This window comes from Nycticebus coucang, chromosome 17, assembly GCF_027406575.1.
Source record: "Nycticebus coucang isolate mNycCou1 chromosome 17, mNycCou1.pri, whole genome shotgun sequence".
NCBI lineage: Eukaryota > Metazoa > Chordata > Mammalia > Primates > Lorisidae > Nycticebus > Nycticebus coucang.
In genome coordinates this window covers 59,665,373-59,690,578 of record NC_069796.1, presented here as the reverse complement: position 1 = coordinate 59,690,578, position 25,206 = coordinate 59,665,373, and the positions used below count along the sequence as shown (strand labels likewise).

Below are 25,206 nucleotides of genomic sequence, written 5' to 3'. Positions count from 1 at the left end.
TATAACAGTGATTAAATAAGATCTCCTAGGTCAGCAGGAAATAAAGTTTAAAAATGTAACCAGTCCTCTTCCTTTTGGGTTTGAGTGATTATGCAATAAGTGTGGTGAGAAAAAGAGTTCAGTTATGCCACCCACCTTAACCTAAAATCAGGAAGTGTAGATGGCAAACTGTCTCCTTGACACCAGAAAACTAAATAATTCCTAATGGCTTGGATAATACATCGGATAGAACTTAGTATTTGACTGTATTTTCAAATTTTCTGTGCTACTGAGAAAGCAGTAGAGTGCCTTAAGGAGCATAGGTTTCAGAACCTGCAGACCTCGGTTCAAGCTTTGTAACCTTGGACAAGTTACTTGACCGCTCAGTACCCTAGTTTTCTCTGGTGCAAAATGAAAATACGGTAATAATACCTTAGTATTTTGTTGTGAAGATTAAGGGCTAAGGGTTTAGCTTGCATATAAAGTTATTAACACAGTATATTTAGATCAATATACTTTCAGAACTATAGCAAGTGTTCTGCATTTAGAGTGGGATAAACTTCATCAAGGGAGGAGCTCTAAGTTTAAAAAATGATTTGCTTTAATAATTTTCCAACTATTCATTTGGCCATGAAACCCACAGATTTTGGGGGCATGTTTGCTGTTTCCTTACCAAAGATGAAATAAATAATGATTCTTTCCCACATTCAGGTTCATTGGATATTGTTTTCATGTATTGTATAAAGACTAGGATACTGACTTAAGTAGTTTTTAAAAGTCCATCAGAAGACCTTAGGAAACTACCTCTTTGTCTCTAAATCAGAGAACAGCTAAAGAAAACTACTAAGAAACACCTTGTCATTTTAGAGGACTAAATTTGTGATACTCAAGAATTTGAAGAGGCTGACATTTTTCAGAAGATAGAAATAAGGCAATATTGGGTGGCGCCTGTGGCTCAAGGACTAGGGCGCCGGTCCCATATGCCGGAGGTGGTGGGTTCAAACCCAGCCCTGGCCAAAAAAAAAAAAAAAAACCACAAAAAAAAAAAAAAGAAATAAGGCAATATTTTCTTGCTGTTGTTTTTCCTTTCATATTTGTTTGGTTTTATCATCTATATTATAATCCTATTCTTCAAATACTTCACCAGTTGAATTTGTCATGTGAGTAGTTACCAAGTCATCTAATGGAAGAGTGTTGAAAAATAACGTGTTTTCTTTTTTACTACGCAATTTAGGATGTAGATTTGAGCCAAGTTTTTCAAGAACATAATAAGAATGTTACCACCAAGGACTTTTTAAAGCTTTCGTGGGTGTCTGACACACATTAAGATTAGAACATGAGGTTATTTTACTGATGAATATTCAGGATTTGCTTTTTATCTTTTACTGGCAGGAAGAGAAGAAATTCTCTAAACTGTAAGCATCTTGCAGAACCATGTACCTGTGGCATTATGTCCCTTTAGACTCTGCACCTGAAAATGCCATAATGGGGAGGAAGCAGATTCATAAGAATGGCTGCTATGATATCAGAGGGGTAACATAATGAGGGAACTTGTAAATGAAGAAAACAGTGAAGTGATTAAGGACTGCTCTGATAGGTGTATTAATAGAAGGAGGACTTGTATAACAGGAGGGGCACTGGTTAGGCGGTTTGGATGTCTGGGTTCAAATTCTGACACTGCCTTTTAAACTTAGCCATAGATATGATTTTAGGCAGTATCACAGATCTCCAGACTTTGCGTTCCTTATCTATAAATCAGAAGACTGAGCTAGAATAAGACTTTTTCCAGCTTTGCTGGCTATTTGAAGAAACGTTTCCATCAAGGAGAAATATTTGGAACTAGTATTTAACAGTAGCAGACAAATTTTGGAAAGTCATTATCCTCCAGAGACCATTTAGACTGGAAAGGGAAATTTTCTTAAGTAGAGATCAATAAATGTTATATTTAAGTATTTTATGCAGTAAGTATAGCCCATGACTCAGGGAAACTAAGACTTTGAGTATATATTCCTACCCAGTACTTCAGAAAGAAAAATGTACTCTTTCAAAATATGTTTCTTGGAGCCACGCTTAGATTCAGTATGTTATCATTTCTTAAGAATATATAATAGTATATTTCAAACATTGGCTTTTGAAACCTTGAAGACTTTCTGGAAGTGGGGGAATATTTTCTGTAATTGTTGCACCTCCTGGTGGTATTAAATGAATCTGTTTTGCAGAACAATGTGGAACTACAGGAAAGCAGATAAGTAAAGCCATAGGGCATCCAGAGTTTGTAGTGCTAGTTTCCTCCTACTTGTAGTTAAGTTATATAGAAGGCAGTTGTGGCAGGAAAGGATAAGTGACACCACTCCCACCAACTAGGACTAGCTTGACCATTGTCATCCTGTGACCTGTCTCCCTTAATTGTTTTTGTAATAAAATTGGACATGTTTATATTTTGTCATCTCATACATGGTACAAATTGAAAGTTGCAGTTCTGCCACGTTTTCTCTTCAAATTTGGGGGGTGTAGTGAAGATGACATGTAGCAATAGATTAAAACTACTTATTGTTCAAACTCAACTAACCCTTCCCTCTTCTTGCAGGGAGTAGTATTAATGGTAAATCTATTTTATCAGTGGCCCTTTTTTCTTAGTATTATAGTGATTGAAACAGCTCTGGCTAGGTTCCTGAGGCACCTGTTATAAATAGTACATTTTAGGTTATTCTGTTAAGCATAGCTTACATTTTTTTCTGTAATAAATTGATTTTTGTTGGTGTATATTTGCTTGTTTTTACTCAATATTTAGATAATGTAGAAGAACTGTACAAACTACCATTCTGGTCTATCTGACCTCATAGGGAGAATGTTTTGCTTTTATAGAGAATAGTACATTCAGTTCTTTTAACACTGATGCACTTAGTTATTGGATTAGTATACTGTTTTCTGAACTTGAAAAGTATACTTCCTTCAAGAACCATGCTATTACAAATATACCACACTTTGGACTTACTATTCGTTTTACTTTTACTCCTCAAATATATTTCCCTTATGTTACCAATAAATCTGTTAGTTTGTTTCTTGGAACTTGAAAGCAAAGATGATGAGATGATTGTCAGCTTTTTGATCTTCCCATATCAACTTTTCTCTGAATCAATTGTATATAATTGTTATTGCTGAAACAGTGAATTAATTATTCTCCCTTTTCGTTTTTCTTTTCTTTCTTTCTTTTCTTTTTCTTTTTTTTTGAGACAGAGTCTCACTATGTCACCCACTGTATGGGGCCATGGTGCCACAGCTCACAGCAACCCTGAACTCTTGGGCTTGAGTGATTCTCTTGCCTCAGCCTCCAAAGTAGCTGGGACTACAGGAGCCTGCCACAGCACCCAGCTATTTTTTGGTTGTAGTTGTCGTCGTTTGGCAGGCCCAGGCTGGATTCGAACCCACCAGCTCCAGTGTATGTGGCTGGCGCCCTAGACGCTGAGCTACAGGCGCTGAGCCAATTCTCCTTTTCTAGTAACGAGACACAAGTAGATATTAAGAATTTAATTCCAAATCTGTGTAACCTGGTTTATTGTACCCTCAGTGAATCCCCAACAATTAAAAAAAAAAGCAAACAAAAAAAAAAATAAAATAAAAAAGAATTTAATTCCAAAGAAAGATGAGTTTGTTTATTTATTTTTTAAAGACTTTATTGTCCCCGGTAGAGTGCTGTGGCACACAACTCATAGCAACCTCCAACTCCTGGGCTTAGGTGATTCTCTTGCCTGAGCCTTCTGAGTAGCTGGGAATACAGGCACCCGCCATGATGCCTGGCTATTTTTTTGTTGCAGTTTTGCCAGGGCTGGGTTCGAACCTGCCACCCTCAGTATATGGGGCTGGCGCCCTACCCACTGAGCCACAGGCGCTGCCTGAGTTTATTTTTGCCGACATTTCTGAAGGGTGTTTTTGTCTGTAGTTCATAGTAGTCTATTTAGAACTACTGTCAAGGTGCTTTTAAAAAGTACTTTGCTGCCTCTTGTGTTTTCTTGTTTACTTTAGCATTAGTTTCCAAGTAGTATTTCATCTGTTTACTGATATGTCCATTAAATACTTAGCTTTTTTTAAGTATGACTTACTAGTACTTTTAATTTTTTTTTTTTTTTGTAGAGACAGAGTCTCACTGTACTGCCCTCGGGTAGAGTGCTGTGGCGTCACACAGCTCACAGCAACCTCTTAACTCTTGGGCTTACGCGATTCTCTTGCCTCAGCCTCCCGAGTAGCTGGGACTACAGGCACCCGCCACAACGCCCGGCTATTTTTTGGTTGCAGTTTGGCTGGGGCTGGGTTTGAACCCGCCACCCTCGGCATATGGGGCTGGCGCCCTACTCACTGAGCCACAGGCGCCGCCCCAGTACTTTTAATTTTTACAGCATGACTCCATGGTTGAATCTTTTTCTGAACTATTGTATTATTTTTCTACTCATTTTCAATGTCTATTTAATAGTTTATTTAAGAGAAAAGAAAGCAACTATTATATTTTATTCTTTTGGCAGCTTTGTTGTTTTGCTTTTCATATTTAGATCTACTGTCTAGCTGGAATTTATTTAGTTTTCATTATGCAGGATTTCAAATATATCCAAAAATTATTGTAATGAATTTTTGTGGACACATGACCTAACTTCAACAATTTAGCTAATCTTGCATGAACTGTACTTCCCACCTACCATGCCCATTCCATACTTTGAAGTAAATCCCAGAAACCTATCATTTCATCTATTAAATGTATCCATCCCTAAAAAGTAAAGAGTTGTCTTTTTTTGCCATAACCACAATACCATTATGATTTCTTAAGTAACAGGTAGATCCCTTGATATCAAGATATCCTGTCAGTATTTCTTTTTCTTGTCTCATATTTCATTTTTGCTATTTCTGACATACATCTCTGGATTCCCTCAATCTGTAGGTTCAATCTTTATCCTCTTCTTTCTTCCCCCTCATTGTTTACTTGTTGAAGAAACTTGGGTTATTGGCATTTTCTTTCAGTATGGATTTTTCTTTTCTTTTTCTTTTTTTTTTTTTTTTTTTGAGACAGAGCCTCAAGCTGTTGCCCTGGGTAGAGTGCTGTGGCATCACAGCACACAGCAACCTCCAACTCCTGGGCTTAAGCGATGCTCTTGCCTCAGCCTCCCAAGTAGCTGGGACTACAGGCATCTGCTACAATGTCTGGCTATTTTTTGGTTGTAGTTGTCGTCGTCGTTTGGTGGGTCCGCGTTGGATTCGAACCTGCCAGCTCTGGTGTATGTGGCTGGCGCCTTAGCCACTTGAGCTATAGGCACCGAGCCGGTATGGATTTTTCTTTTTTCTTTCTTTTCTTTTTTTTTTTTTGTAGAGACAGAGTCTCACTTTATGGCCCTGGGTAGAGTGCCATGGCCTCACACAGCTCACAGCAACCTCCAACTCCTGGGCTTAAGCGATTCTCTTGCCTCAGCCTCCCGAGTAGCTGGGACTACAGGTGCCCGCCACAACGCCCGGCTATTTTTTGGTTGCAGTTTGGCCGGGGCCGGGTTTGAACACCCTTGGTATATGGGGCCGGCCCATTGTGGATTTTTCTCATTGCAGCCCCATGGTGTTATATTTATTTGTTCTTCTGTACTCAGTATTTCCTGTAAATTAGTAATTGTATCTAGTTACTTAATCAAATTCTACTTCCAGTCTTGGGGAGCAAGACTACACAGTACATTCTGAGTATTTCTCATAGTTATTTTATAGGAAGAGTTAACTCCTTTTGGTCTCTACAGGTCATTATCTTCTGGGGCAGCATATTTTACTATTTATTCCTTGTTTTTTTAAAGTGTTGCCTCATATGTGCTTTATTTAGGTTCATTACGACTGTTTTTCCATCTTTGCATTTTTATGGTAATTTACTAGTCAAATGCTTTGGTTAGGCAACTCTGGTTGGTACTTAATGGATCTGGAAGACAGTGGTATATGGTTGAGAATTGGGTAAAAATCTTAGGTCCCCTACTGAGAAATAGGCATTAGAGTGGTGTCTCTGAATTTCCCTGTCTATAAAATGGAGATGATAATATTTATTTTACATGTCATAAGGATTAAATGTGAAACAGGATAGTACTTGACATACAAGAAACTTGTGAAACATGTATTACTATTATTATTATTATGCACAAAATCGAACACTAGAAAAATCAAAGGAATACACTGTTTGAGAAAGTATATTGTCAGACTAGATTATTTGCAAGCACGTAAGAACTGTGTCTTCATCCCCTGAATTCATTTTCAGTGAGTGCTCTTTTTTGGGGCGGGGAGTGGTATTTTTGTGGAGTCAGGGTCTCACTTTTGCTCAGACAAGTCTCAACTCCTGAGCTCAAGCAATCCTCCCGCCTCACTCTCCCACAGTGCTAGGATTACAGGCACAAGCCACCCCACCGGGCTGAGTGGTCTCTCTTAAAACTGTTCAGCTAAACAGACAAACTACATATATGAAAACTCATTTAAATACCTCTGTAGTATGTGCCATGTATTATTTTTGCCAAATAATAAATGGCTTTTACTTTAATACCGGGTGTCCCCAAGGTCACCCATTAAGTTGCCATACATAAGGAAAATGGGAAATTTTAGCTAAACGTACCTTTTTACCCAGTACCCTGACAGGCTGAGGTGGGAGGATTGCTTGAACATAGGAGTTCAAGATCAGCCTGAACAAAGCAAGACCCTGTCTCTACTAAAAATAGAAAAAATTAACTGGGCATGGTTGTGCTTTCCTGTAGTCTCAGCTACTTGGGAGGCTGAGGCAAAAGGATTGCTTGAGCCTAAGAAGTTGAGGTTGCTGTGAGCTGTGACGACACCACAACACTCTAGCCTGGATAACAGAGTGAGACTCTGTCTCAAGAAAAAATAAAAGTACCTTTATTACAAAATATTCATCACAGAATTGTACAAAATATTTTCAAAATATTCTCTATGTGTTGGCACCTCTTTGTAAAATTTTGCAATGAATACTTTGTACGTAAAGGTACATTTAGCTACAGTTTCCTATCTTCCCTATGTATGGTGACTTTTATAGGTAACCTTGGGGACACCCTGTATTATAAAGCAGTATTATTGCAGAAATAACTCTTTCAAAAGACATGTTGAAGAATAAAGTCTTTGGAAAGACATATTGCTATTTCCATCTGCCACTTCTTAATATTTTGTCCAGCTTGCTTTATGTTTTCTTAGGATTATAAAGTAACTGTTAATGTAAAACATTTCTTCTAAAACATAAAAAGATTTACTTTATGAGTGAAAATTGAAGCTGATAGTTTATCCTTAAGAGACTGAACAATATCAAGAAAACGAATCCACTAAAATATGCTATGCCAAATTCATCTCATGACAATACATGTGCAGTAAGTATATACAAGGAACACCTTCCAGAAAGAGCTTTCCAGTTATTTAACCCATTCTTCCAAACTGGTAAGAAATGCTTTTTTGCTTATCATGGCCCTTTGCAAATTAAATATAGGTAAAGGAATATAGCATATTCTCATGTTGGAGCCAATTTATAGCTATTTATGGCTTATGGATAGGTTTGAATTTGACTTATTAAATATGAGTGGTTTTTGGTAGTGTGCAATAATAGACATACATGCTTTTTTTTTTTTGAGACAGAGTCTCACTATGTCACCCTCAGTAGAGTGCTGTGGCGTCACAGCTCACAGCAACTTCAAACTTGGGTTAAAGAGATTCTCTTGCCTCAGCCTTCCAGCTGTAGTCCCAGCTACCTGCCACAACGCCTGGCTATTTTTTGTTACAGATGTTATTGTTTAGCTGGCCCAGGCTGGGTTCGAACCCGCCCGCCTCTGTGTATGTGGCTGGCACCATAACCCCTGTGCTACGGGTGCTGTGCCTTTTTTTTTTTTTTTTTTTTTTTTTTGAGACAGAGTCTGACTCTTTTGTCCAGACTAGAGTGTCATGGCCTCAGCCTAGCCCACACAGCAGCCTCAAACTCCTGGGCTCAAGCAATCCCCCTGCCTCAGCCTCCTGAGTAGCTGGGACTAAAGGTGACCACTACAACACCCGGCACATTATTTTCTGTTTTTAGTAGAGGTGTGGTCTTGCTCTTGTTGAGGCTGGTCTCAAACTCCTGAGCTCAAACAATCCTCCTGCTTCAGCCTCCCAGAGTGCTAGGATTACAGGTGTGAGCCAGGATGCCCAGCCTGACGTACTTGCTTTGTACTTCACTTAAGCCAGGTTTAGTGCCTATAGTCCTAGGTATTTGGGAGACTGAGGCAGGAGGATTGCTTGAATCCAGGAGTTGAGACTAGCCTAGGCAACTTCATGAAGCCTCGTCTCTTTAAAAAAATTAAAAATACAGGGCGGCGCCTGTGGCTCAGTGAGTAGGGCGCCGGCCCCATATACCGCGGGTGTGGGTTCAAACCCAGCCCCGGCCGAACTGCAACAACAAAAAAAATATCCGGGCGTTGTGGCGGGCACCTGTAGTCCCAGCTGCTTGGGAGGCTGAGGCAAGAGAATCACATAAGCCCAAGAGCTGGAGGTTGCTGTGAGCCGTGTGACGCCACGGCACTCTACCGAGGGCAGTAAAGTGAGACTCTGTCTCTACAAAAAAAAAAAAAAATTAAAAATACAAGTACAGTTAGTTATTTAAGAATGTTTTTTGACATTTTGTTTAGGACAGTTATTTAAGTTCTACTCGGTTCTAATAGGTATAAATAATTTTCTTTGTAACTTTTGCCTAAATTCACCATTATGTAGTAAATGTGCATTCTTGCTTTTGAAATGTTTCACTCAAGAATTCTCGTTCAGATAGTCTATATTTTTATAATAGAAAAATGACATGTATTTGCAATTCAGTTTTTTATTTATCTTGCTGTTTGTTTTCATACATTTTTAATAAATCATTAATGAATTATGCAGATGATTCACACAGCTTTTTCTATTATTTTTTCTCATTCATTCTTCATTTGTCATTTTTTAAAGTGATTTAAGTTGTGTGGGTAAAACTATGTGTTCTAATTTGCAGTTGAAGTACAGTGGTTAAATAACATAGTTTGATGTGGTTGGCTTATAGTTGTAAATTAGCACTGAATGGACTTTGAAGTATGGCTTATTTCTTGTGAGACCATATAAAGTGTTTAACCTTATAATCTCCTCTCCTCACAGCTGTAGGTGATCTGGCTCTTCATCTCCTGCCTTTCTCTCTTACTCTCTGTAGTTTAGTTACCTTGTACAATACATAGCATGTACTCAGACACCTTAGTCTTTTCCTGTGCCTGCCTGCCTGCCTGCCTCTGTTTACAGTGTATCCTCTGATGCCTCTGGTATATAAATTCCTTGAGGGCAGGAACTTTGTTTTGTTTATTGCTGTTACTCACTCTTAGAACAGTTATGATTATATAGTAGATGGTCAACAAATATTTTTGAACAAATGTTAAATTTAGTAAGTTGATATTCTAATTACTCTGGTATATCCTTTATACTCTGGTATATACTTTATTTTATTTTTATTTTTTTATTTTTTTTTGGTTTTTGGCCGGGGCTGGGTTTGAACCCGCCACCTCCGGCATATGGGACCGGCGCCCTATCCCTTGAGCCACAGGCGCCGCCCAATACTCTGGTATATACTTTAAATCCAGGTATTCTAATAATAAAAGCTAGTAGTCATTGAGTATTTGCTATGTGCCAAGAACAGTGGAGACAACACTGTTATTGCCTTTAATTTTCTGACAAGGAAACTGAGCACAGAGAAATCTAAGAACTTGCTACTGGAGACACATTTGGAAAATAGTCTAGATTTAAATCTAAATGATCCGCTCTCAATATATATTTACCAGTGATTGGTAATTCTTTGCAAGGCATTATTTAACAATTTTTTGTTAAACAAGCATTGGTGGTATTGCAGGTTCAGTTCCAGATCACTGCAGTAAAATGGATATTGTAAATAAAAGGAGTTGCACAAAACTTTCAGTTTTCCAGTGCATGTAAAAGTTATGTTTATACTATAATGTAGTCTATTAATTGTGCAGTAGTGTTATGTATAAAAATTTTAATTTTAAAATACTGCTAAAAAATGCTGACAATCATCTTGGCCTTAAGCAAGTCATAATCTTTTTGTTGGTGGAGGATCTTGACGCTCTGTTGATGGCTGCTTACAGATTAGGGATGTGGTTATCCAAGGTTGGGGTGACAGTAGCCGTTTCTTTTTTTTTTTTTTATTGTTGGGGATTCATTGAGGGTATAATAAGCCAGGTTACACTGATTGCAATTGTTAGGTAAAGTCCCTCTTGCAATCATGTCTTGCCCCCATAAAGTGTGACACACACCAAGGCCCCACCCACCTCCCTCCTTCCCTCTTTCTGTTTCTCCCCCCATAACCATAATTGTCATTATGTCCTCATATCAAAATTGAGTACATAGGATTCATGCTTCTCCATTCTTGTGATGCTTTACTAAGAATAATGTCTTCCACGTCCATCCAGGTTAATATGAAGGATGTAAAGTCTCCATTTTTTTTAATGGCTGAATAGTATTCCATGGTATACATATATACAGCTTGTTAATCCATTCCTGGGTTGGTGGGCATTTAGGCTGTTTCCACATTTTGGCGATTGTAAATTGAGCTGCAATAAACAGTCTAGTACAAGTGTCCTTATGATAAAAGGGTTTTTTTCCTTCTGGGTAGATGCCCAGTAATGGGATTGAAGGATCAAATGGGATGTCTAGCTTGAGTGCTTTGAGGTTTCTCCATACTTCCTTCCAGAAAGGTTGTACTAGTTTGCAGTCCCACCAGCAGTGTAAAAGTGTTCCCTTCTCTCCACATCCACACCAGCTCTGCAGTTTTGAGATTTTGTTATGTGGGCCATTCTCACTGGGGTTAGATGATATCTCAGGGTTGTTTTGATTTGCATTTCTCTAATATATAGAGATGAGGAACATTTTTTCATGTGTTTGTTAGCCATTCGTCTGTCATCTTTAGAGAAGGTTCTATTCATGTCTCTTGCCCATTGATATATGGGATTGTTGGCTTTTTTCATGTGGATTAATTTGAGTTCTGTATAGATCCTAGTTATCAAGCTTTTGTCTGATTGAAAATATGCAAATATCCTTTCCCATTGTGTAGATTGTCTCTTTGCTTTGGTTATTGTCTCCTTAGCTGTACAGAAGCTTTTCAGTTTCATGAAGTCCCATTTGTTTATTTTTGTTGTTGTTGCAATTGCCATGGCAGTCTTCTTCATGAAGTCTTTCCCCAGGCCAATATCTTCCAGTGTTTTTCCTGTGCTTTCTTGGAGGATTTTTATTGTTTCATGCCTTAAATTTAAGTCCTTTATCCATCTTGAATCAATTTTTGTGAGTGGGTCCAGTTCAGTTCATGATCAAGTCCAGAAAGGTGTGGGTCCAGTTCAGTCTTTTATATGTAGACATCCAGTTCTCCCAACACCATTTATTGAATAGGGAGTCTTTCCCCCAAGGTATGTTCTTGTTTGGTTTATCGAAGATTAGGTGGTTGTAAGATGTTAGTTTTATTTCTTGGTTTTCAATTCGGTTCCAAGTGTCTATGTCTCTGTTTTTGTGCCAGTACCATGCTGTCTTGCCACTGTGGCTTTGTAGTACAGACTAAAGTCGGTTTGCTGATGCCCCCAGCTTTATTTTGAATATAGATGCAAAAATTCTCAGCAAAATCCTAGCCAATAGATTACAGCTTATCATCAAAAAAGTCATTCATCATGATCAAGTAGGCGTCATCCCAGGGATGCAAGGCTGGTTTAACATATGCAAGTCCATAAATGTTATCCACCATATTAACAGAGGCAAAAATAAAGATCACATGATCCTCTCAATAGATGCAGAAAAGCATTTGATAAAATCCAGCATCCTTTTCTTATTAGAACACTGAAGAGTATAGGCATAGGTGGCACATTTCTAAAACTGATTGAAGCTATCTATGACAAACCCACAGCCAATATTTTACTGAATGGAGTAAAACTGAAAGCTTTCCCTCTTAGAACTGGAACCAGACAAGGTTGTCCTCTGTCACCTTTACTATTCAACATAGTGCTGGAAGTTCTAGCCAATACAATTAGGCAAGACAAGGAAATAAAGGGAATCCAAATGGGAGCAGAGGAGGTCAAACTCTCCTCTTTGCTGATGACATGATCTTATACTTAGAGAACCCCAAAGACTCAACCACAAGACTCCTAGAAGTCATCAAAAAATACAGTAATGTTTCAGGATATAAAATCAGTGTCCACAAGTCAGTAGCCTTTGTGTACACCAATAACAGTCAAGATGAGAAGCTAATTAAGGACACAACTCCCTTCACCATAGTTTCAAAGAAAATGAAATACCTAGGAATATACCTAACGAAGGAGGTGAAGGACCTGTATAAAGAAAACTATGAACTCCTCAGAAAGGAAATAGCAGAGGATATTAACAAATGGAAGAACATACCATGCTCATGGATGGGAAGAATCAACATTGTTAAAATGTCCATACTTCCCAAAGCAATCTACCTATTCAATGCCATTCCTATCACAATACCAACATCGTACTTTCAAGATTTGGAGAAAATGACTCTGCGTTTTGTGTGGAACTGGAAAAAACTCCGTATAGCTAAGGCAGTTCTCTGTAACAAAAATAAAGCTGGGGGCATCAGTAGCCGTTTCTTAAAACAAGACAGCAGTGAAGATTGCGGCATTGATCAACTTGTTTCATGACAGATTCCTTGGTAGCATCCAGTGCTGTTGATAGCATTTTACGCACAGTTTACTCCAATTTTGAAGTCAGTTCTCTCAAATTCTGCTGCTTCTTTATCAAGTATGTTTATGTAATATTCTAAATCCTTTGTTGTCATTTCAACAATGTTGACAGCATCTTCTTTGGGAATGGATTTTATCTCAAGAAACCACTTCCTTGCTCATCCAGAAGAAGCAGCTCTTCCTTCCGGTTTTACTGGATTGCGCAGTTCTGTCGTCTTTTCAGCCTCCACTTGCAGTTCTAGTTCTCTTGCCACTTCTGCAGTTACTTCTTCCACTGAAGTCTTGAACCCTTCAGAGACATTCACGAGGATTGGAATCAATTTCTTCCAAACTCCTATTAATGATATTTTGAACTCTTCCATGAATCCTGAGCGTTCTTAATGGCATCTAGTAAAGTGAATCCTTTCCAGAAGATTTCCAATTTATGTTGCCCAGATGTGTCAAAGGAATCACTCTATGGCCCCTATAGCCTTACGGAATGTATTTCTTAATGAGATTTGAAAGTCTAAGCAACTCCTGGATCAGTGGGCTGCAGAATGGATGTTTAGCAGGCATGAAGACATTAATCTCCTTGTGTGTGTCCATCAGCACTCTTGAGTGACTCATTGTGAATGAGCAATAGTATTTTGAAAGAAATTTCTTTTTCTAAGCAGGTCTCAGCCATAGGCTTAAGCTATTCAGTAAACCCTGCTATTAACAAATGTGGTGTCATCCAGGTTTTGTTGCTCCATTTATAAAGCATAGAGTAAGGTTTAGCATATTATTATTATTATTTTTTTTTTTTGAGACAGAATTTCACTTTGTCCTTCTTGGTAGAGTGCTATGATGTCATAGCTCACAGCAACCTCAAACTCCTGGGCTCAAGTGATTCTCTTGTCCCAGCCTCCCAAGTAACTGGTATTATAGGCACCTACTACAGCGCCCAGGTATTTTTAGAGACAGGGTCTCGCTCTTGCTCAGGCTGGTTTTGAACTTGTGAGCTCAAGCAATCCTCCTGCCTCAGCCTCCCAGAGTGCTAAGATTACAGTGTGAACCACCGCATTCGGCTAGCCCGTGCGTGGAAGTGTTGAAGTCAGGCATTGACTTCTCTCTACCTAGGAAAGTCCTAGATGGCATCTTCCAGTAGAAGACTGTTCCCTTTACGTTAATAATCTGTTGTTTGGTTAGCCTTCTTCCTTAGTTATCTTTGCCTCCTATACCTGGATAACTTGCTTCAGCTTCTACATCAGCACTTACTGCTTCTTGAACTTTTGTGTTATGGTTTCTTTTCTTAAACTCATGAATTAACCTCTGTTAGCTTTAAACTTTTTTCTTTCTTTCTTTTTTTTTTTTTTTTTGGCCAGGGCTGGGTTTGAACCTGCCACATCTGGCATATGGGACTGGCGCCCTACTCCTTGAATCACAGGCGCCACCCAGCTTTAAACATTTTTTATGTAGCTTCCTGATTTCTTTTAGCCTTCATAAAATTAAAGGGAGTTAAGATCTTGTGTATTAGGCTTTGTCTTAAGGGAATGTTGTAGCTAGTTTGATGTTCTGTCCACTCAAACTTCCCCTTATCAGCAATAAGCCTGTTTTGCTTTCTTATAATTTGTATGTTCACTGGAATAGCACCCTTAATTTCTTACAAGAATTTTTCCTTTGCATTCACACCTTGGCTGTTTAACACAAGAGGCCTGGCATTCAACATGCCTTCCTCACTAAGTTTAATCATTTCTAGCTTTTGATATAAAGTAAAAGATGTGTAACTTTTTTCATTTGAATAAATAGGGTTATTAATAGTATTTCAGGGAATAGGGAAGCCTGAGGTGAGGGAAAGAGATGGGGGAATGGCTGGTCAGTCAATGGAGCAGTCAGAATCACAACATTTATCTATTAATTTTGTTATCCTATAGTGCAGCAGTTCTCAACCTATGGGTCACGACCCACAGGAACTTTATTAAAGGGCTGCAGCAATAGGAAGGTTGAGAACCACTGCTGTATTGGAATGGGTACTGGTACCCCAAAATGATTATAGTAGTAACATGAAAGAGAGCCGATCATAGGTCATCTTAACCAATATAATAATAAAGAAAAAATTTTAAATATGTGATGGTTACCAAAATGTGACACATGAAGTAAATATATAAATAGACTTGCTCCATCAAAGTTGCCACAAACCTTTGTTTTTATTTATTTATTTGTCCGTTTGTTTGAGACAGAGTCTCACTATGTCGCCCTGGGTAGAGTACTGTGGCATCAGCTCACAGCAACCTCAAACTCTTGGGCTTAAGCGATTCTCTTGTCTCAGCCTCCCAAGTAGCTGGGACTACAGGTGCTTGACACAACGTCCGGCTATTTTTTGTTGCAGTTGTCATTGTTGTTTAGCCGGCCCAGGTTGGGTTCGAACCTACCATGCTCAGTGTATGTGGCCAGAGCCGTAACCACTGTGCTACAGGCGCCAAGCCCTTTAGTTGTTTTTTAAACAAGAAAAAAGCAGTATCTGCAAAGCACAGTAAAAGCAAAGTACAATAAATTGAGGTGTGCTTGTATTTCATTATCATAAAGGTGAATTACTAGTGCATACTTGATGCAAATAAAAAATTGCTTGGAAAAAATTTATAGTACTTAAGATTCTGAACCAAATTCATTGAGAATTTTTACTTTTTCCCCATATGTACCTATCATACGGGAGTTTTTCTGACCTCTTTGTACTCTGAAAATATCTGTAAGTTGGATGATCCTCAATGAAAAAGAAGCAAACAGATGCTTCAGTAGGGGAAAAGGAAAGTCTTTACTGTTGTTACAAAGATGCCCTCTGCACAATCAACCCTAAAAATGTAACATTCATAAGCTGTATTAGATGTTTAAGGTATCTTAAAGCCTGGGCATGCACCTGTAATTCTAGCACTTTGGGAGGCCAACAGTGAGGATTGCTTGAGGCTAGGAGTTCGAGACCAGTCGGAGCAAGAGGGAGACCAGGTCTCTACAAAAAAATTTAAAAAATTAGCCAAGCCTGGTGTTGCATACCTGTAGTCCCAGCTGCTTGGGAGGTTGAGACAGGAGGATCGCTTGAGTCCAAGAATTTGAGTTGCACTGAGCTATGATGAAGTTGTACTCTATCCTGGGGGACAGAGTAAGACCTTGTCTCAAAAAAAAAAAAAAAAAATTAGTCTTCTGAAACCATCTTTTACAACTTTTAAAAGTTTTGTAATCCTATGATCTTTATGTTATGGTCAGTTTGATATCCCTGTAGCTCTATGTTGTATGAATCTTTGGTTTATGTACAACTTTTTCCAGTTTTTTTAATGTTTTAAAATGGATCATGTAGTTCCTTTAGTTCCTTATATACCTATCCAATTACTATATTTTTGGCATAAGTTGTAAATATTTAAATGCTACACAGAAACTTGATATCTTTATTAATTTTAGTTGTATCTTGTAAGGGTCCTTAGGGAGTGCTTCTTAAATACTTGGCATGAACCTTGAAGTGTACCACAGCCAATGTGATTGGCTGCCCAACTAGAAAGTGCGCAGCTTATAGATTTATAAAGCAAATGCATGTGAAAAGCACATGAAAAAGAAATGGAGAATGATACAAGATGATAAAATATCCAAATTTGGATGCTGTAAATACTGTAGGAATTCAGAGACTAGAAAAGATTATTATGGCTAAAATAAAAATGTTAAGGATATATTATAGATCCTGGTATTTAAAAAAATGTATACTTTCTGGGAGGAAGGTGAGGTAGCTAAATAAGATATCAAATATGGAATGAAAAAACTGAAGCACAGATCAAGTGATGTAGCCTCACTAATTAGAACCACTCCCAAAGGGTTCCAAGCATAGAATGACATCAATGAATATTTTCTTAGAAGCTAATTCTGTTGCAAAAGAAAAGTATTCTACCTCAGTCACATATTATAAATTATTTGAAATCTCAGTGTTTCTTTTTTTGAGAATTTGAAAGGAAAATAAATGGTAAAGGTTTTCAAAATTCTGGTAGTTAGGTTCTGGAAATAGTTTCCTTCATGTCGGAAAAGTTGAGTCTTGTTTTGGGGATTTGGTAGTGCATCTAAGTTAAATCACTCTTGAAAATTAAAAAGAACTGTAGCCTACTTAATTTAAAACATGTTTGTCCAACCTTTTTTTACTGCACACTGGAAAAATTAAGTTGGCGGCGCACATAGCTAGGGTGGGTAGGGCGCTGGCTATATACAGCGAGGCTGGCGGGTTCTAACTGGGTTGGGCCAGCTGAAACAACAATGACAACTGCAACAACAACAAAAAATAGCTGGGTGTTGTGGCAGGAGCGTATAGTCCCAGCTAGTTGGGAGGCTGAGGCAAAAGAATAGCTTAAGCCCAAGAGTTTGAGGTTGCTGTGAGTAGTGATGCCACAGCACTCTACCCAGGGCGACAGCTTTGAGACACTATCTCAAAAAAAAAAAAAGAAAAGAAAAAATAAACCGTGTCTAAGGCCACATTAAATTACACAAACACTAAGGAAAGTTGATTAGCAAAAAAAAAAAAGTCTGTATACTTTCTGTGATATCAGATACCACAGAGAAGCAAAAAAAAAATCCTTACAGGATCAGCATGTGGTCCATGCAACACAGGTTGGACACCGCTGATTTAAATAAAACATCAAGTATTTGAGTTTGCACAGAGGTGGTGTCACAAACTGATCACTTATTGGGTATAGGATTTCTCATTTTACCATTTTGTTGGTAGGATTTTTTAGAGTTACATTCTTTCAATCAGTGTTTGATGTTTGGTAACACATCTGAATTTAATTAGGTTGAAATAAAAAAATCTACAAATGATATAATCAAATTGCAATAGCAAGCCTTTTTGTCTGCAAAGATATAATTTTCCACATATTGTGCTAGTGTTTTGTTATTCTCTTGGAAGATTTTATGCCTTTTTAAAAAATGTTAACTGAGTTTAGTACTTTGTTTTAGATTTTTCTCCTGAAAGAGAAAGATAATACATTTGATAGAATTACCTTAATAGAGTGTTTAAAATAGAATACCACCTATCTAAAAGGATAACTGATTATGAATGTGCTAAACTTGATCACATTTCGTTGAATTTCTATTTTATTTTTAAATGAGGAGTAGGCTGGGGTAATTGGAGGGGAGACATGAGGCAAGATACTTCCTCCACTCCTGCCATATAAAATGAAGACTTTTAAGAGAATTAAGTGAGCTAACATATTGTGAAGACGTTTACTACTTTGGTTACTAAATTATTGCTTTTTACTTTTAGTTTTGTCATTGTTAGATAACTTCAAAAGTGTAATCCAAAAGTTAAAAGTTACAGATGAAAAATATTTTTTAGGTTAGTTTTAATTAATAGGAATTTAAAAGTTGGCAAATACATTTTTATAAAATGTTAAACTCCTTTAATATTAAGATTTTTACTTAGCTAAATACTCCAATGTGCATTTCCTAAGCACAAGGATTATTTTAGTGGCTAGAAAACTAGAATTGGGATCTATAATGCAAATAAAACTCATATGCTGTATTAATTTCCGAATACCTTGTACATTTAATCTTCTGGTGAAACTAGTCCAACACATAATATTTCTTGGCAAGAAAAATAGTCCACTGTCCTTTTCTTTTTTAAAACAAAATTGATCTACTAAAATGCAAATAACCTGTGTAAGTGGCCTTAAGCAACTGCCAGCAGTAGGAAAAAATGTTTCACTTAAACTTATACACAAAACAATATGAGTCTGAAGCTCCTTTTCAAGTGTGAAATAGGAATGTTTTGGTTTGGGCTGTGAGTTACTGAATAGAAATAATACTACTATACTTTTAAGAAAATTCACCTTGGGAGCTTAGTTTTTTTAAATGTATTAGAAGTTGCATCTAATACATTTTAAAAATGTATTAGAATGTATTAGAAGTTTGAGGGACTTTACTTGACTTGATAATTTGTACCATAGGATATACAGTTGAATTTGTAATGACTAGTGCTTACAAAGTAACTCTCAGATAAATATTTTATGCTAAATATTTGACTAAAAGTTTTTCTAGCAAGTGAGACTGGTTATTTTGAGTCATAAATATTCTATTACCTTTGTATCTAAATATAGCTTTCTGCTAGCTTTTATTAATTTTTGTTATTAATTAGAATAATTGTAAGAACTTTGCAAATTTTAAGTCTCATGCCTGGTGGTGTTGGCCTATTTATATGTTGAGTAAAATCACTTAAGATTTTTTACTTACAAATATTTAAGGTTGCTTGACCAACTAACATGGTTTTTGGGGATGTATTCCAAAAGAATAAAATTTGCATAATTTACACAATACTGATTGTGATTGTTCATTTTGCTATACCCTAACTATTAAATAAGATGTTAATTATAAAAATCAGGAAAGCTTAAATTTTAAAATAAATGTGTCTTTGATAAACTTTCCTTTATGTTAAAACTTACCCATTCTGCATCTAGAAATGTAATGCTTATGCTGCCTCTTAATTCTTTAGTGTTTTAATGGAGGAATGATTGCACTTGAGAGGTAGTTATTGCCTAGTTCAAATCTAAATAAATATTCTTCAAATTTTAAAATCTAGAAAGAAAATGACAGCTCAGAAAGAAAAGGAAATACCAACCAATCCTTTTCATGAAGTTTGACTTTATTCCAAATTCTGTATGTTACTTATTGAGGCAGATTTTTAAAATAATTTTTTTGTATTGAGATGAAAGTCACATTACATAAAATTAACCGTTTTATATGTTCAATTCAGTAGCTTTTAGAACATTCACAATGTTGTGCAATGAGGCAAATTTTTTAAATAACTTTTCTTTTTTTTTGAGACAGTTTCACTCTGTCACTCTGGGTAGAGTGCTTTGGCATCATAGTTAACAGCAACCTCAAATGCCTGGGTTTGTGCAATCCTCTTGCTTCAGCCTCCTGAGTAGCTAGAAGTATGGGTACCTACCACAACACCAGGCTAGTTTTTTTCTTTTTCTATTTTTAGTTAGAGATGGGGTCTCGCTCTTGCTCAGGCTGATCTAGAACTCCTGAGCTCAAGCAGTCTACACACCTTGGTCTCCCACAGTGCTAGGATTACAGGTATGAGCAACTATGCCCAGCCAATAACTTTCTATTTTAAAATTAAAGTTTCAAGAGTAATACACAGAATACTTGTATATTGTATATCCTTGAACCACATTCATCAGTTTGTAAGGTTTTGCCATACTAGCTTGTCATTCTTCTCCCCATACCCCAGTCTTTTTCTATTTACACACACATATTTCTCTGATCCATTTGAAAGTTATGCATATCCTGCCTCTTTTGCTTCAGTACTGCAATGTGCATTTCCTAAGCACAAGGATTTTCTCTTACATAGACATAATATAGTTACTAAGTTCATACAGTTTAACATTGAAACAATAGTTTTATCTCTCTATAGTCTGTATTCTAATTTTGTTAGTTGTTCGATGCATTCTATTCAGGATCATGTAATGCATTGAATTGCTATGATTCTTTAGTCTCCTTTAATGAAAAGTTCCTTAACCTTTCTTTGTCTTTCATTACATAGGCATTTTTGAAAACTATAAGTCAGTCTTATAGAATGTTTCTCAGTTTAGGTTTAGCTGATGTTTCCTCAGGTTATATATTCCAAGTGCAATACTGCATTTAGTGATTGAGTCCTTTTTCAGAATGGACACAGTGTCTATATGCATCTAATTGATGATGTTAATTTTGGTCACTAGGTCAAAATGTTTGGTTTCTCTACCCATGTAGTTACTGTTTTTCTCATTGCAATTAGACTGCACAGGCAGTCTGTGAGGAGACTCTCTGAGACCTCTCATCATCAAACTGCCCCATCTAGATTTTTCATCTCTGACGCTTCTTGCTTGAACCAGTCTTTACTATGATTACAAAATGGTAATGCTCACCCCTCTGCTCCCAACTCCACCACTTTTTTTTCCCCCTGAGACTGTCTTACTCTGTCACCCTGGGTAGAGTGCTATGGTGTGAGCTCACAGCAACCTCATACTCTTAGGCTCGAGTGACCCTCTTGCCTCAACCTCCCATGTAGTTGGGACTATAGGTGCCTGCCACAATGCCTGGCTAGTTTTTCTGTTTTTAGTATAGATGGGGTCTCGTTCTTGCTCAGGCTGGTCTCAAACTCCTGAGCTGAGGCTATCCACCTGCCTCAGCCTTCCAAAGGGCTAGGATTACAGGCATGAACCACCAAGCTTGGCCCCAATTCTACCATTCTTTCTAAATTTATTAGTTTACTGTAAGCAGGAGGCCTCATTGTTTTCTTCCCTTCCTTCCTGCTTGAATTTTTATTTTATTCAATGGTTTATAATTTATTCACTGCCTGTAATTATTTTGATACTCAGATTGTCACAGATTTGGCCAGTGGGAGCCCAGGAAAGCCAACCTGTGTCTTTTTGACATGGCCCACCTTCTTTTTCTTGTGAATGCTTTTTCAGTTTCTGGCACAAGGTCTTTAAAGGCTTATCCTGTATTCTCACTGCTTCAGTTCTGGAATCAGCCATTTCTCCAAGCACCCCTGGTTTTGGTTTCATTTAGTGATAAAGCAGATTTTTAAAATACAGATTATATATACATATATGTGTAGAGAGAGATTTTTGTTGTGAGTATGATATTGCAAGAACCCCTTAGTACACAAGATCACCTGTAGTTCAAAGAGTTGGCATGGAGGACAGAGCTCTTTGGAAGTGTGGTGATGGTTTTGTTTTTGTATTTTTAAGTCTTAAGAGAATAAGTTTTGTAAAGAATGCTATATTTCCCGTGCTTCCAGTAATGTAATTTGCTTTTCTTAGATCAATTAAGTATGAACAGACAAAATTAAAGCATGTGCTACACAAGTGTATGTACTGTAGATACTTGGTCTGATTATATCAATAACATTCACCCATAGAATATATTCTTCCTAATGGTGTTTCCCGTTATAGCCTTCCACTTATAATTCATACTTCTGTTATATTGCAACCCCATTTGCCTTTTGAATTGTTTATACTAGTAGCTGATTGCTGAGTAATTTAAGAGTGTCACTTATGGCAGCACTGTTATAAATGTTGGCACTTAATTTAGCAAGCTGAAGTATAAAATAACTACGTGTGCAAAATTTGGAGAAATAAGTATTGAGGATTAATTTATTTGTGGATTTTTAAAAAAATTGAGATGGGATCTGTGTTACTCAGGATGTTCTTGAACTCCTGGGCCAAGTCATCTTACCCCTCCACCTCCCAAATAGCTAGAATTTATAGATAACTTTAGCATATATATCTTTAGTTTGGACTTATGCTAGCTTTACCCTCAAAATAAATATATAATTCATTTGGAATATGAATCCATAAGTCTTTTGACTTAAATTAGGAAAAAAAGGGCCATTATGTTTCTTCGTACTCATTCTTGCTATCAACAGTGGATTTGGGCGCCATCATGGATTTCACTTCTAAAGATGGAGTAATTCTTTTTTTCTTTTTTTTTTTTTTGAGACAGAGTCTCAAGCTGTCGCCCTGGGCAGAGTGCTGTGGCAACATAGCTCACAGCAGCTTCAAACTCTTGGGCAGGTTTAAGCAGTTCTCTTGCCTCAGCCTCCCAAGTAGCTGGGACTATAGGCGCCCACCACAACGCCTGGCTATTTTTTGGTTGTAGTTGTCATTGATGTTTGGCAGGCCCAGGCTGGATTCGAACCCGCCAGCTCCTGTGTATGTGGCTGGTGCCCTAGCCTCTGAGCTACGGGTGCTGAGCCGGAATAATTCTTTATACAAGCAGTTTTCACTTTACATGACATGTTAACTAAAACATGTATATACTGGAACTCACAGCAACCTCACGCTCTTGTGCTTAAACGATCGTCTTGCCTCAGTTTTTCTATTTTTAGTAGAGATGGGGTCTCACTTTTGCTTAGGCTGGTCTCAGACTCCTGAGCTCACACAATCCACCCGCCTCAGCCTCCCAGAGTGCCAGAGTTACAGGCGTAAGCCACCCATAACTCTGTTGGGCCAGCCATGGTCTCAGCCACTAACATACAATTCATTTAATCCAACAATTCTTTGAGGATACTGTTATTATCCTCATTTTACAGATGAGGAAACTGAGGCAGAAAGAGCTTAAGCATCTCACTTAAGGTATCACAATCATTAAGGGTGTTCTCGGGATTTGGATCTAGGCAGTCTGACCCCAGAGATGAAGTTGCAGAGATCATGCTCTTAATTGCTATGTTATAATCATGATTTCAACCACTATCCCCTGCTACACTCCTTTTTCCCTTCCATCCACTGTCCAACTGAGCACCAAAGATAAGCTATCTTAATGGGATTGTTTCACTGTCTTTTTTTTTTTTTTTTTTTTTTGAGACAGTCTCACTTTGTCTGCCATGGCGTCACAGCTCACAGCAACCTCAAACACCCAACTAATTTTATATTTTTTTGTAGAGATGGGATGTCACCAGGCTGAGGCAGTAAATTAATATAGCTTTCTAGCCATGTCCCCAAAATACCTGGGATTGAAACATTTTTCCATGATAGCCTCTAAAAATTTTTTGTGTGTATGGGTAATGCTTATTATGTCATTTTCTCTGTGTGTTTGTTGGGTAGGGGGCATTTATATATTCACTAGTTTTTAAGTACCCCTTTTATGTGAGGCATTCATTGTTAGGGACTGAGAAGGAAACAAGTGCATGAGATACAGTCATTTCTTGTTATTTGAAGTAGTTATGTTTTTAAAAGCCACTATAAAACAGAATTAGTGAAAATGAACCATTGCATTTAGGGGGATACATAGGATTAGGTTCCTGTGAGCCTCTGGTCACAACAGTTTGTCAGCTGATCATTACGTCACCTTATTTTATGTGTGTTTTTGTTTAAATACATCTTATTTAATGTATATAAATATATATTACTGATTCACTGATGTTGAACTGACTGCCAGTAGGACTGTAACTTAGGCCTGAACAAAGTTAATCTGACACATATTTTCTGTGTAAGGCACATTACAACCTTCTTGGGTTTAGGAACACTAGTTACCATTTGAACACTAAGCTTGGTTGGGAGCCATATAATATAGCAAAATCACCAACGTAAACCACAAAAAATGTGAAAAGCATTGTACAAGATAGACTACAAAAAGTGTGCTTGTGTATAGTATGACGACTGAAACAAAAAGGCAAATTGTCACTTTGTTTGACCTTAGCTGGAAATATGTATGATGAATGACTCATCTTTTGCTCCTTTGTACATACTCATGAATAACCATGAAAGTATCATGACTGTTGATTTTGGGGTTACAAATATATTTTAGTAAGTATGCAAAATTGCACAGATATAGTCCACAAATAGCATACTTATTAAAAACTTTGCACTGTATTAAGGGAATTTCATACAGTTGTAGAAGGAATAATATAAGTACATAAGAGTTATAAATGTTATGTTAGATTTCATCATAGGCAGGGGAGACTGGTTTGGAAAGAACAGGAAAGCTTAATTTTTGCATCTTTGTTAAAAACTAGGTTTGAAAGGTGGGGTGAGGATTCGAGGAGCACAGAGTCACTGTGATTAAGAAAGTAAAAGGCATGTTGTTGATGTAGTAATGCACTTAGTTAGCTAGGATAAAAGCAGCATAATTATTCTATAAAGGAAATGAAACAGAAGCAATGGGAGAAAGGCTAGGTAGGTAGGTTGAGGTCAGAGCATGCAGGTTCCTTTAGAACTTTTTAATCTCTAAATAATTTATTTAAGAAAGAAGCCTTTTAAGAATTTGTCTTTTGGCTCAATTACTTGAGACATGTTTATTAATTATCTCCTATCTTTGAGCCTATTTCAGGCATTGGGATCTCTAAATGAGCAAGATATTTTGTGTCCTTTAGGTGTATTCAATCCAGAGTGGGGGACAGTCAAGGAAATAAACATGGCTGTATACACTGGGTTTAGTTTGAGTTCAAATAGTAGAAAGCACAGGGTGCTATGAAGAACATATACACAGACTCCCAGCTGCTTTGGGAATTGAAGGAGGGAGTGGAATTCAAGTTAAAATCTGATGATGAATGGAGTTAGCTGGGGAGCAAGGAATGAAAGAATAGCTTGTGCAAAAGGCCTAGAGGTGAGAATGACGTGCTGATGAGACTGAAGAAGTAAACTGGAATCTCACATTAAGGATCTTTTATGCCAAATTAAGGAATTTGAACTTCATCTTGAAGGCAATAAGAGAGTCTTTGGCTGGATTTAAAATTGAGGCTCAGTTAGGTAGAATGTATTTCGCCAAGCGTTCTCTTTGTAGCCTGGTGGCCATGGAAGGAAAGGAATTTGCTTGTGGTAGGTGCCTCTACTTGTTCTGTTGCTTACATTGTTCTGTACCATTGCTGCCACATTTGGAAGCTGCTTTTCATCCTACTTCCCTTAACCACACAGTTTATTCTTTCCTTTTGCTTTCATAAAACACCTCCCCCAATCTTACTCCTTCCAGAGTGCCTCTCTAGGAAATAATAACTACTTAGTGTCATGGGACTAGCCTTTGT

At 37.5% G+C, this 25,206-nt stretch overlaps 1 protein-coding gene across 3 annotated transcripts in view; it reads left to right on the top strand.

Moving 5' to 3' along the window:
- CLINT1 (clathrin interactor 1) overlaps positions 1 to 25,206 on the top strand; it is a 71,515-nt gene that overhangs the window by 1,129 nt on the left and 45,180 nt on the right. The window lies entirely within an intron of this gene.